A 10647-nucleotide genomic window follows, 5' to 3' on the forward strand; every position below is an offset into this window, starting at 1 on the left:
GTGAACAAGAAACACCACCTAGGTAGTCAGCTGAGCCCACGGATCCTGGCGATCAAACAGGAACGCGCAAGGCAGTAACAGCAAAGGGGTAGAACTAAACACAAGCACAATAGACAAGGAGCTAGCAAGTAGGAGTGCTTAACAGGAATGGAAGGAAATGACAGGGCACAGTTGGCAGAAAGCAGGTAACAAACATACAAGGTAACAGAAGTAAGACCGCAGAATAGAAAGGCAGCAAACTAGAACTGGAACCAAGGAAATGGGAAGCAAGGCAGGGACTGGAAACGGATATACAGAAGGGGAGGCTACAAGGGTATACTAGAATAGTGCAGGTTAAGGAATCAAGAAAACAAAGTCGCATAGAAGGCAGTGCTGGGGCAGGAACAAGAAGTGAGCTAAGGCTCAGGGGTCAAGGCAGCACTGCAGACAGTGCTGGAACAGGGAACTACCAAAGCTTCAGGAGTCAAGGTAGCACTGCAGGCAATACTGGTTCAAGGAAACAGGACATAGCTACAGCTCAGGAAACAAGGAGTCAAGAGAGCACTGCAAGCAGTGCAAATCAGGAACAAGAAATAGCTAAGCCCAGGAACAACAAATAACTATAGCTCAGGAACTCAGGAAACAAGGTAGCACTGCAGGCAGTGCTAATTCAGGAGAAGGGAAAAAGCTGCAGTTCAGGAACAAGGAATACTAAGGCTATGGAGTCAGGGGAGCACTGCAGGCAGTACTAATTCAGGAACAGAGAAAATAGCAGCAGGTCAGGAACAAGGCATAATTAAAGCTCAGGAAACACTGGAAACAAGAATAGCAAAAGCTCAGAGAACTCTGGAAACAAGGATTGGTTTCACCGGTAAACAGCTACAATGACCACCCTTTGCCTGAAGGGAGCTGGGGCTTAAAAGAGCTCACAGTAATCACATGCAGCTGGTGTGAGCAGGCTAGCAGCAGCCAGCCACAGGTGAGCTGAATTCCTCCACCCATCCTCTGCCTGCAGGGGTAGAGAAAAAGCAGTGTGCAGTGAATTCTGGGTAATGGAGTTTCAGGCATGAGTAGGCTGGCTTTAAGTCTAAGCAGGCTAGCTTTCACAAAAAACGGCATGGATTGGGAATGGATGTCAATTCCCAAATAGTGTCCAAATGGCTGGAAGTCAAAATATGCATGCAGGGGAGTGTCAGGAAGCATGTTAGAACACTGGAGAGTCCCACAGTTCAGCCCCCTGGTGGTGGACACGAGAACACAGGGAGCGAATTGTGACACTTGAAGCTTATGTTACTACTCACCTTTCTACTTTTTTTGAAGATTCCAACTACCTGGACCCTCACCAGGCCGGGTTTCGGCCCGCCCATTCGACCAAGACTGTCATCACTGCTGTCATGGATTCTCTCCCTGACAATGCGGATAAGGGAATTCCTCAGACTCTGGTCCTATTAGATCTATTTGCCGCGTTCAACACGGTCGATCATACCATCTTATTGGACCGTGTCGAACAGGCAGGTATCCGGAGCTCTGCCTATAATTGGATCAGGTCTTTCCTTAGTGACCACACTCAAGCTGTTCGCCTGGCCCCTTTTATTGCCCCTAAAATTCAGACGACCTTCGGGGTCCATCATGGCTCATCGCTGTCTCCCCTTTTGTTTAATTTGTGCCTTGCCCCTCTGATTCAGTCTCTAGGAAAGTTTAAAGTCGCCACATTCAACTACGCTGACGTCCTACAGCTTATTTTCACTATTGATGGTTCCTCCAACTCAATCAGGGATTTCCAGGACACTATGTTACACATCTGATACTGGATGGACACCAATCATTTAAAACTGAACCCTGGAAAAACGGAAATAATCCTTAATGGCAAAAGCTAAATACTCTGGGGCCCCCAATACTGGCCCTCGGAATTGGGTCTCGTGCCTCTCCCTTCGGCATCGGTTAAAAGCCTTGGAGTAGTCATTGATAGAGATCTTTCACTGAAAACTCAGGTGGGCATGGTGGTATCTTCCTGCTTTTACCAGCTGCGCAGGATAAAGAAAATCAGTTGGATGCTGACCCAGCCAGTTTTGATCCAGGTGGTGAGAGCGTTAGTTCTATCCCACCTGGATTACGCCAACTCGATTTATCTAGGCCTCCCTCTGTATCTTCACAGACGTCTCCAACTGGTCCAGAACCAAGCTGCCAGACTGATCCACCAATAGCCCCGTTGGCAGTCAGCTAGGCCCACTCTTTGACAACTTCATTGGCTCCCCTTTCCCCAGCGAGTGCAATTCAAAATTGCCTGTATAGTCTTTAAGTCACTCTACACCCGTAGTCCTCAATTTATTAACACCCTTCTGTTGAGGTACACCCCCTCTCGCAATCTCCGTTCTGCCAATCTTCACCTTCTGTGGGCGCAGGTTTGCTGTACTCGCTTCTAAGCTCTGGAATTCCCTACCTTTGGGGATTCGATACTGCACTTATCTTTTAGTATTTATGAAACAGCTTAAGACCTGGCTTTTCCCCCCAGCCTAGGCTCAACCCTTTGTGCATCTGGGTTACTCTGTTCAGTCAGCGCCATGAAGCCCCCTGGGTGTACGTGCGCTATATAAAAGGTTATTAACATAACATAACATCTTGTCTGCCATCTGTTTGTTCTCATCTAAGTGCGCTCTTCACATTATGTGTTGTTTGCATGTTCAGAATTTAGATTTTCCTAAGTTTAAAGATTCAGAAAGTCTAGACTATTATGCATTTTATCCCTCGCTTTATCATCATCCAACTTAAACAGTTACAATTTACAAAATGACTGCCCTTCCCAGAGCTCATTGGAATGCATGACTACGGAAAACTGTACCTGGTGTACCGTCATGGCACACTAGGTCTCGCTGTTAATCCTCCCGTGCATGCAGTAAGTCCTCTTCTCTGATAATAAGCATTGAAAACAACATGCATAGGCTTTTCTGTTTTCAGTTTCTATGGGTTCGAAATTGTAGTGTTTTTTTCGTGTTTTACAAACGTTTAAAACATTTTTGCATTGTAAAAATTCACAGGGGTGGTGTTTATCTAAAGAATATTGAGTTTATTTCCTTCTCTTGCTTGTCACTATTGACATTTCTAATATCCAATAATCTTCTCCTAATTCTCTTTTTTGAATTTGCTCTTTCAGGTGATGTTTCAGTGTTATCTCCAAACCTGTCTTATTTCCCATTGATCGCTTTCCAGCCGTCTAGTCCCACGATGTGCAGCATTTAGGTATGTATGCATCTCATTATCTCACAAATATTTGATTCGGTCGAGGAAACTAGCGGCCACTAGCTAGAGGCAGTAGCAGGCTGGGCAGTATAACCAGAGAAATGTACTAAAGGACTCAAGAGATGAAGCACAAGTAAGAAAAAAAAGCTATACTACGATACTGAAGCAGCAAGCAAGCAAGAAGAAGACCGTCTAAAATTAAGGAAGAGTCTCGGAAGGACTCGAATCTACTCACCGCGCTCCTGGCTGGCTGAGGCGGGTCTGCGGAGTCGACGCTGGCGTGCTCCAGGCTCTGCGTGTGGTGGTTTGTCTGCACCTTTCTGGCTGGTTTTGAGTGTCGGGAGCGTTTTGTGTGTGGACGCCTGGGTCACCCACCTGCATTGTTCATTTTGGTAGATACGGATACAGACGCCAATGTGGAGGAGAATGAGGTGAGCGGCATCCCGGGAGTGCGTGCTTGGAGCATGTATTTTGGCAGCGGCCGGCGCTTACCCCCGTTCCGTTTTTCTCGGGCGGTTTGTGGCTTTGCAGAGAATGGTGGTGGAGCCGGCATGTTGGGGGGCTTGATGTGCAGCGTAAGGCTGGTTGTGTGTGCCTGTCTTGTGGTGCTTTTTCGGCGGTCTTCCCTGCCATCTTTCGGGGGTTCAGGCAGCTAAAAGTCACTGCAAACAAGGGCGCTGGGTGCTTGGCGCCTAGCTCAGTATTTGGTGTGGAGAAGTGGCGCCGTGGGAAAATCTGGCTATTGGCGGAGGACGTTGGTCTGAAGCAGCTGCGGGGCTTGTGATTAGAAAGGGAGTTACGGCCAGAGCGGAATTGCTTACTAGTTCAGCTCCTACCTGTTTGGCACTGGTATCCCCAGTAAATAGTATTAATAAAAACAGGTCCTGGAACTTGCAAGAGAAAGATCAACGTCTATTTAGAACTAAGTGGCAAGAAAAGCAGAGATCAGGATTTTGAACAAAATGTATGGCGGACTTCAATGTCTACGGTAAAATAAAAGAGGAGAGACTGGGGGCCAAAATTACACTATGAGAGGGAGACTGGAACACAGGAAGACCAAGTTAGAAATCTACTGACGGAGACAGATAAAAGTAAACTTAACAGGTATACTCTTAGGAGCAGAGAGATTTGGGGGGTGGAGAGCTCTTCTTATAAATCTGCAGACACAGAGTATACAACCATGGCAGGAGAACAATCAACGGCAAAAGAGATAAAAGAGGCGAGAGTGGCTAAAGTGTCTAACTCCAACAGGAAAGTAAAAGCAAATTCCGCAAGTACTTATACTAATACTTCTTCAAAAAAAGAACAAAAAAATCTCACTAAAATAAAACGAGCAGTACAAGAGTCACCCCATCACTAAGATCCTTCTTTAAGGTCCAGAACACACAGACTACAGCAGTAAGGGATTTGGTAGATCCAAGAGTAGCAGTAGAAAATAATATGATCAATCTTAATCACACTCAATTAGGGTGTGTTAATAAGGAGACGATGGAGCCTCTGTTGTTGGAGAATAGGTATGAGCCCTTGACACAAGAACCGAATGGAGATGTAGTAGACTCGTCACCTGCACCATTACCTGCATCCTCACCTGCTTTGACTCAGTTTAATATAGAGGATCCCACTATGAGTGGAAAGAGTACTGTAGCAGTTGCTCTGAATCCGTTAAATACCAAAGACACAGTAAAGAATAAGGGAGCAACCTCACTCACTGAGGGACTTTTAACTACTTTGCTAACGGAAATCAGGGATAAGTTCACAGTTTCTGAGAAAAACCAATTAAAAATACAATCAGCCTGCGAAATTCTTGAGACCAATATGAATGCAATCTGCTAGTGTGGGCACTATGGAAGTAGTGGTTGAGAGTCTAACAAAACAAGTTTATAAAAATACACGAGACATACAGGCATTAAGAAGTGAGAACCAACCCTAAAAGATAACCTGGAAAGTCTAGAAAATGCGGCAAGAAGAAATAACTTCAGATTTTTAAACATACCAAAAGACGCAGAAGGTGAAGATGTAAAAGCTTTCTTTATTAACTTTCTCCTAGAGTTACATCCTGATATTGATAAGAAAATTCTGGAGGAAGACATACAACGAGTACATCGAGATCCATATCTGAAAAAACCTGGGAAGCAAAATCCTAGGAAGATCCTGGTTAATTTTAGGACATATATGTTAAAGGAGAATATCCTAGCAGGATGTTTGAAGGCAGGGGAGTACAAGAGACATGCATGGTCATTCCGTATTAGATCAGACGTATCCCACAACTCAAGAAAAGCAATGGGAGTTAGGGAAGTCTATGCAGGAACTAAAAAGGCTAGGTGCAACAGTAAACTTACGTTTTCCTGCATCCATTAAAGTCATGTGGGACAATAAAATGTATACCTTTAAAGATCTGGTCGAAGCAAATGCCTTGATAAGCAAAATAAAGAGTGCTTCATCCAAATAGGCGCTATTGAAAAAACCCTGGATAGAAACAGAGCCTGAAACTAGAGGGCTCCTCTAATAGTAGAAGGGGAGGTTTCCCCATGGGGTGGGGCTGGTTTCTCTTTAATAAAAAGTATACATTTTTCTTTTTTAATTTCACAAAGGGTGGGGAGCATGTGGGAAAAAATAAAAAATAATGTCCTCATTTGAAGATGTAAATACATTTTTGGCCTCTTTAATAAACACAGTTTATAAAGGAAAGCAATCATCTTCGCTATGTCTGATGTCAGAGTAAAGGAACTAGAAATAATGACCTGGAATGTAAATGGGTCCCGCGGGGAAGAAATAAGATTCTGGAATATCTGAGATTATCAGAGAGTAAGATGTTTCTTATTCAAGAATCTCATCTACTAAAAGAAGAATGGGTCTCGGTTTTAAGGCATCAGAGATGGGTTGAATACTATATCTGTACAAATCAAACATGTATAACAAAAGGAGTGGCTATTTTAATTAAAATATCAGCCGCCGCGGTATTGGAAGAGGGTATAGTGGACCCTGGGGGAAGATGGGCTGTTGCTAATATAAAGATCAGCGGAGTCGGAACAACGTTAGCAAGCTATTACGATCCCAATATAGATGATCTGGCCCCCCTGTATGCCTTGATACCTCATTTAGTAGAAGTTGACTACTATACAATCTTAGGAGGGGATTTTAATCTGGTGCTTAATCCAAGCAATGACTCGACCTCTCTCAGAGCTATATCCAATACACAAAAAATGAGAAAGGCTTTAAAGCAACTAATGGCCGATTTAGGTTTAATAGACATCTGGAGTGATCTGGCTACTAAATCTAAAACTAAGGGTGGAAAATTTACCTTTCATAACAAAAAATGTGGACATAGGTCGGAGATTGATTTCTTCTTGGTCGGGACAAGAGCAAGACAAAACTTCAGTCAAGTAAGTCATGCCCCTAAGCATATGTCTGACCACTCTGCTGTAAGTCTGAAGATAGCTATTTGTAAGACCCAGTCACCTAGAAGGTATACTATCAATCGAGCATTACTTGTGGAGCAACATATAATCGAAAAGCTTAAAGCAGAAATTAAAGAGTTTTTTATCTTAATTTAAACTCTGCTTCATTTCAAACTGTGTGGGATACATATAAAGCATTTCTGAGGAGGGTGTTAACGAGTATATCCTGTGCACAAGCAAATAAAATAAAAGAGGAGACTACAATCTTGAAAATGATATACATAGACTGTCTGAAAGTCTGGAGGGGGATAGGGACAATCTGACCATTATAAATAACTTAACATCTGCCAAATGTAATTTAGCTACCTACCTAGAAGCTATTCTTTAAAAAAAATGGGATGCCAGTAAATTGGCACACCATGAGTACAGGGAAGGGTGTAGTAAGCTTTTCGCGTGGAAAATAAAGACAGAACACGCGAGAAACTAAATAAAAGAGATACGACTTCCTAATAATGGTAGGGTAGTCGCAGAAAATGACGAAACTGAAGAAGCGTTTGTCCAGTTTTTGAACAAACTATGTACAGAAGATGAGATAATAGAAGAAGCTTGCATGGAAGAATTTCTATTAGAGATGGATCTTCCCACTCTTCGACAAGAAGACAGAGAGGTTATAAATGGTCCCTTCTTACTGGAAATACTCCAAGTAATGAACTTCTTAAAAAAGGGAAAAGCTGCCAGCCCAGACTCTATCCCTAATGAGATTTATAAGATCTTAAAAGATAAATTAACACAGTTTCTATTAAAATTATTTAACTCCTTATTCATTGAAGGAAACAGTCCCCCAGTATCTTGGGAGGAAGCAACCATAATAATCCTTTATGACCTAAAAAAAAAAGCGCGAGATTGTGAGTCTTATCGCCCAATCTCGCTTTTTAACTGCGACCATAAAATCTACACGCAGATTATAACAAAACGATTGGATAAAGTATTAGGTCCACTTATTCATCCGGACCAAAAAGGATATATGAAGGGGAGACAATTAAGCGAGTTGACTCAGGACCTTATCGGAGCTATAGATAAGTCCCCCTTGGCGGTAATGACATTCGACGCCGCCAAGGCTTTTGATCGAGTTAATTAGAACTTTTTATTTAAAGTAATACAGCGTTTTGATCTGGGGGGAAATTGCTTAGCAGCAATTAAGGACATTCACAAAAACCCTTCTGCTAAAATCCTGGTTAATGGGAATTTTTCTAAAGCAATACAGATCAAAAGAGGGACTCTCCCAAATACTTTTCAACATGTATATTGAGCCCCTAGCTTTTAAATTAAGAGCATTGCAGAAAATCATCCCGTTTAATTATAACGGATGGGAAGAAATAGGGCTGTATGCTGACGATCTTATTGTGTATGGCTGGAGATAGAGAAGTTCAGAAAGGTTTCAGGATACTTGATAAATCAACAAAAAACAGAGTTAATGAAATGGAATACAGATTATGTGAGTACCTATGAAAACAAAGAGATAAGATACCTGGGAATTCAAATAGTCCATAATATAGATAAAATTGCACAAGTTAATTTTGACAAGGTAACAAAAGAAGTAAGCTCCCTCTTACAATCTTGGGGGGCTATATCTCCTTCTTTTCTGGGCAAATTCGATTTAATAAAAATGTCGCTTCTCCCTAAATACACTTTTTTATTTAATACTATTCCCCTCGAGTTCCCAAAAATTTGGTTTAAGAAGGCGCAGGGACTTTTTACAAAGTTTATATGGGGAAATAAGTGCCCTAGGATCGCCCAGAAAAAACGTAGAAAGAAAAAGGTGGGATTGCTAGCCCGGATCTTTACTTGTATATGTGTGCATTTCAGTTAAACAACTTCCGACAAATGTTGGAACACTGTGCGTTTTCACCCCTTTTTAAAGAACTCACATGGGCTTTATCTCAACAAGCTGATGGTTTTCTTCTCAAATTTGGTAACCCTACATTTAAAAAAAAAAGTTACATTGAAGATTCTGCTGGCATCTGTAAAACTTTGGTCACAAGTAAGTTGCATCTTAAAAATTCCATAATATAATGATATTACCCAGATCTTGAACTCTCCTGGGACACCAGTATGCTTGATAGACGCATTGGCGTTACCCCTGAGAAATTGTGGAATAATCTCTTGGGGCTAATTGATAACTCAGGGAGACCTTATTTCTAGGCCGCACTTCTCAACCATTACCGGAAACTTGATCTCAAAGTTTAAATATTACCAATTAACAAGCTGGACAAAAGCAGTTGGAAAAGAACTGAAAGGGAATTCAAATTAATCACTAAAGATTTGTTCTAGAAGCAATAAGGAAAAGGAGGTGGTAGATTGGTACTGGCTATTGGTACAAAATGGGGAAGAGGGGCAGGCCTCATTTATGGAGATTTGGAAGAAGGACCTGACAGATGAAGATCTTGAATCTATTGGGCAAGTATCAATGTCACTTCTTTGGTCTTGTATAAATGCTGCATCATTAAAAAGAATCACCTTTTCACAGCTCATAAAGCATATTGAACCCCGCGGAGAATCTCAAAGATGGGAAATCGGGAGATCAAGAAATGGCCCAAATATGGAGATGATAACGCTAATGAGGTCCATATGTTCTGGAGCTGTCCAGTGATTTCTTAATTTTGGAACAAAGTGGCTAAGACCATATGAGATGTTATGGGAATGGAAATTAAACTAACTTCTAAATCCTCAATTTTTGGGTTACCTCCTAGTGGAGTGGGTGATTTAATATTAACAAAGAATCATAAAGCCATGTTTTTTTACCTTGATTCTCCTAGCTCGTAGGGAACTATGTATTAAATGGATAGTAGCATGCCGTTGCATGGAGAGTGAATGGATTTATTCCATTCAGAGGATAGCACGTTTGGATCAAGCAGGCAACTTCACAAAAAAAGACCAAATATTGGGAAATCTGGGAAAATTGGGTCGAGACAGGGGCACGACATATATAATGAGGGTTATGGGTTTTATATCTTGGTTTATGGTTTACGGTCTTTGATTTTTTTAAGTAGATTTATGTGTTTCTGGGTCCTATGATTAATAATATGCTTCAGACATGGTCCTGGGACTAGTCTGTATGGGCCACTCACTGGTAAGTGAGATTACATGGGCCATCTTCTTTTTCAAGATTGAGGTTTGAAACCCTAAAAAAAAAGTAGTCGAAGGTGCGTCTCTGGAGATACGTAGCATCCTTTCTCCTCTGTGGGTGTGAAACCGGAACGGTAATTAAATTCCATCCTTCAGACACTTGAAGGGGTCAGAAAAAACCATCTCTCTTGATTTTCATGGAAGCAAATTATCTTTAAATGAGGAAAAAAAAAATATTTGATTGCAGCTGCCAAAAGTTTTTTTTAAAATTTATTTTCTATTCTTTTAAAACATCAACAAGAGGAAACTCATTGAGGGAAACAGGTTGCAGGGAGCATCAATGACATAATATATGTGACATATGTAAACACATCATGGCTGGGCAGCATTGCCATTTACATCAGTGTCGGAGCAAGATCTACTAAGGTAAAGAGTGATCACAAGGCAAGGAAGATGGTGAGGACTATAAAACATGTGAATCCTAATCGCAGACAGTGCGCCAATAAAACAAAAAATTATAAGGAAGTAGGTGTAAGGGGGTGGCTGCGGGGTCAAATAAGGGGAGATCAACATGATGTCTAATCCATGCCATCTGCCGGCGCGGCTCCCGGCCCCACCGTGGACAGGGAAACAGAGATTGCATGAACAGGAGGATATACATCATACTTGGGTACAATTGTACAGAAGTTATGCATTCATGTGGTCTCAGATATAGGGCTACATGTATCATTACAAATTGCGATTGCAAATGCCGAAATTTGCAGAATTTCGGCGTTTGCGATCGCAATTGGGCTCAGTGGGAAATATGAAAGAAAAACTGCCTCGCACAATAAGGAATCGCAAAATTTGTGATTCCCTATTTTGCGATTGCATTTAAGGAATCACAAATTGTGATTCCTTAAATGCA

This window comes from Lissotriton vulgaris, unplaced genomic scaffold (genome assembly GCF_964263255.1).
Source record: "Lissotriton vulgaris unplaced genomic scaffold, aLisVul1.2 SCAFFOLD_1312, whole genome shotgun sequence".
In the NCBI taxonomy this organism is placed as follows: Eukaryota; Metazoa; Chordata; class Amphibia; order Caudata; family Salamandridae; genus Lissotriton; species Lissotriton vulgaris.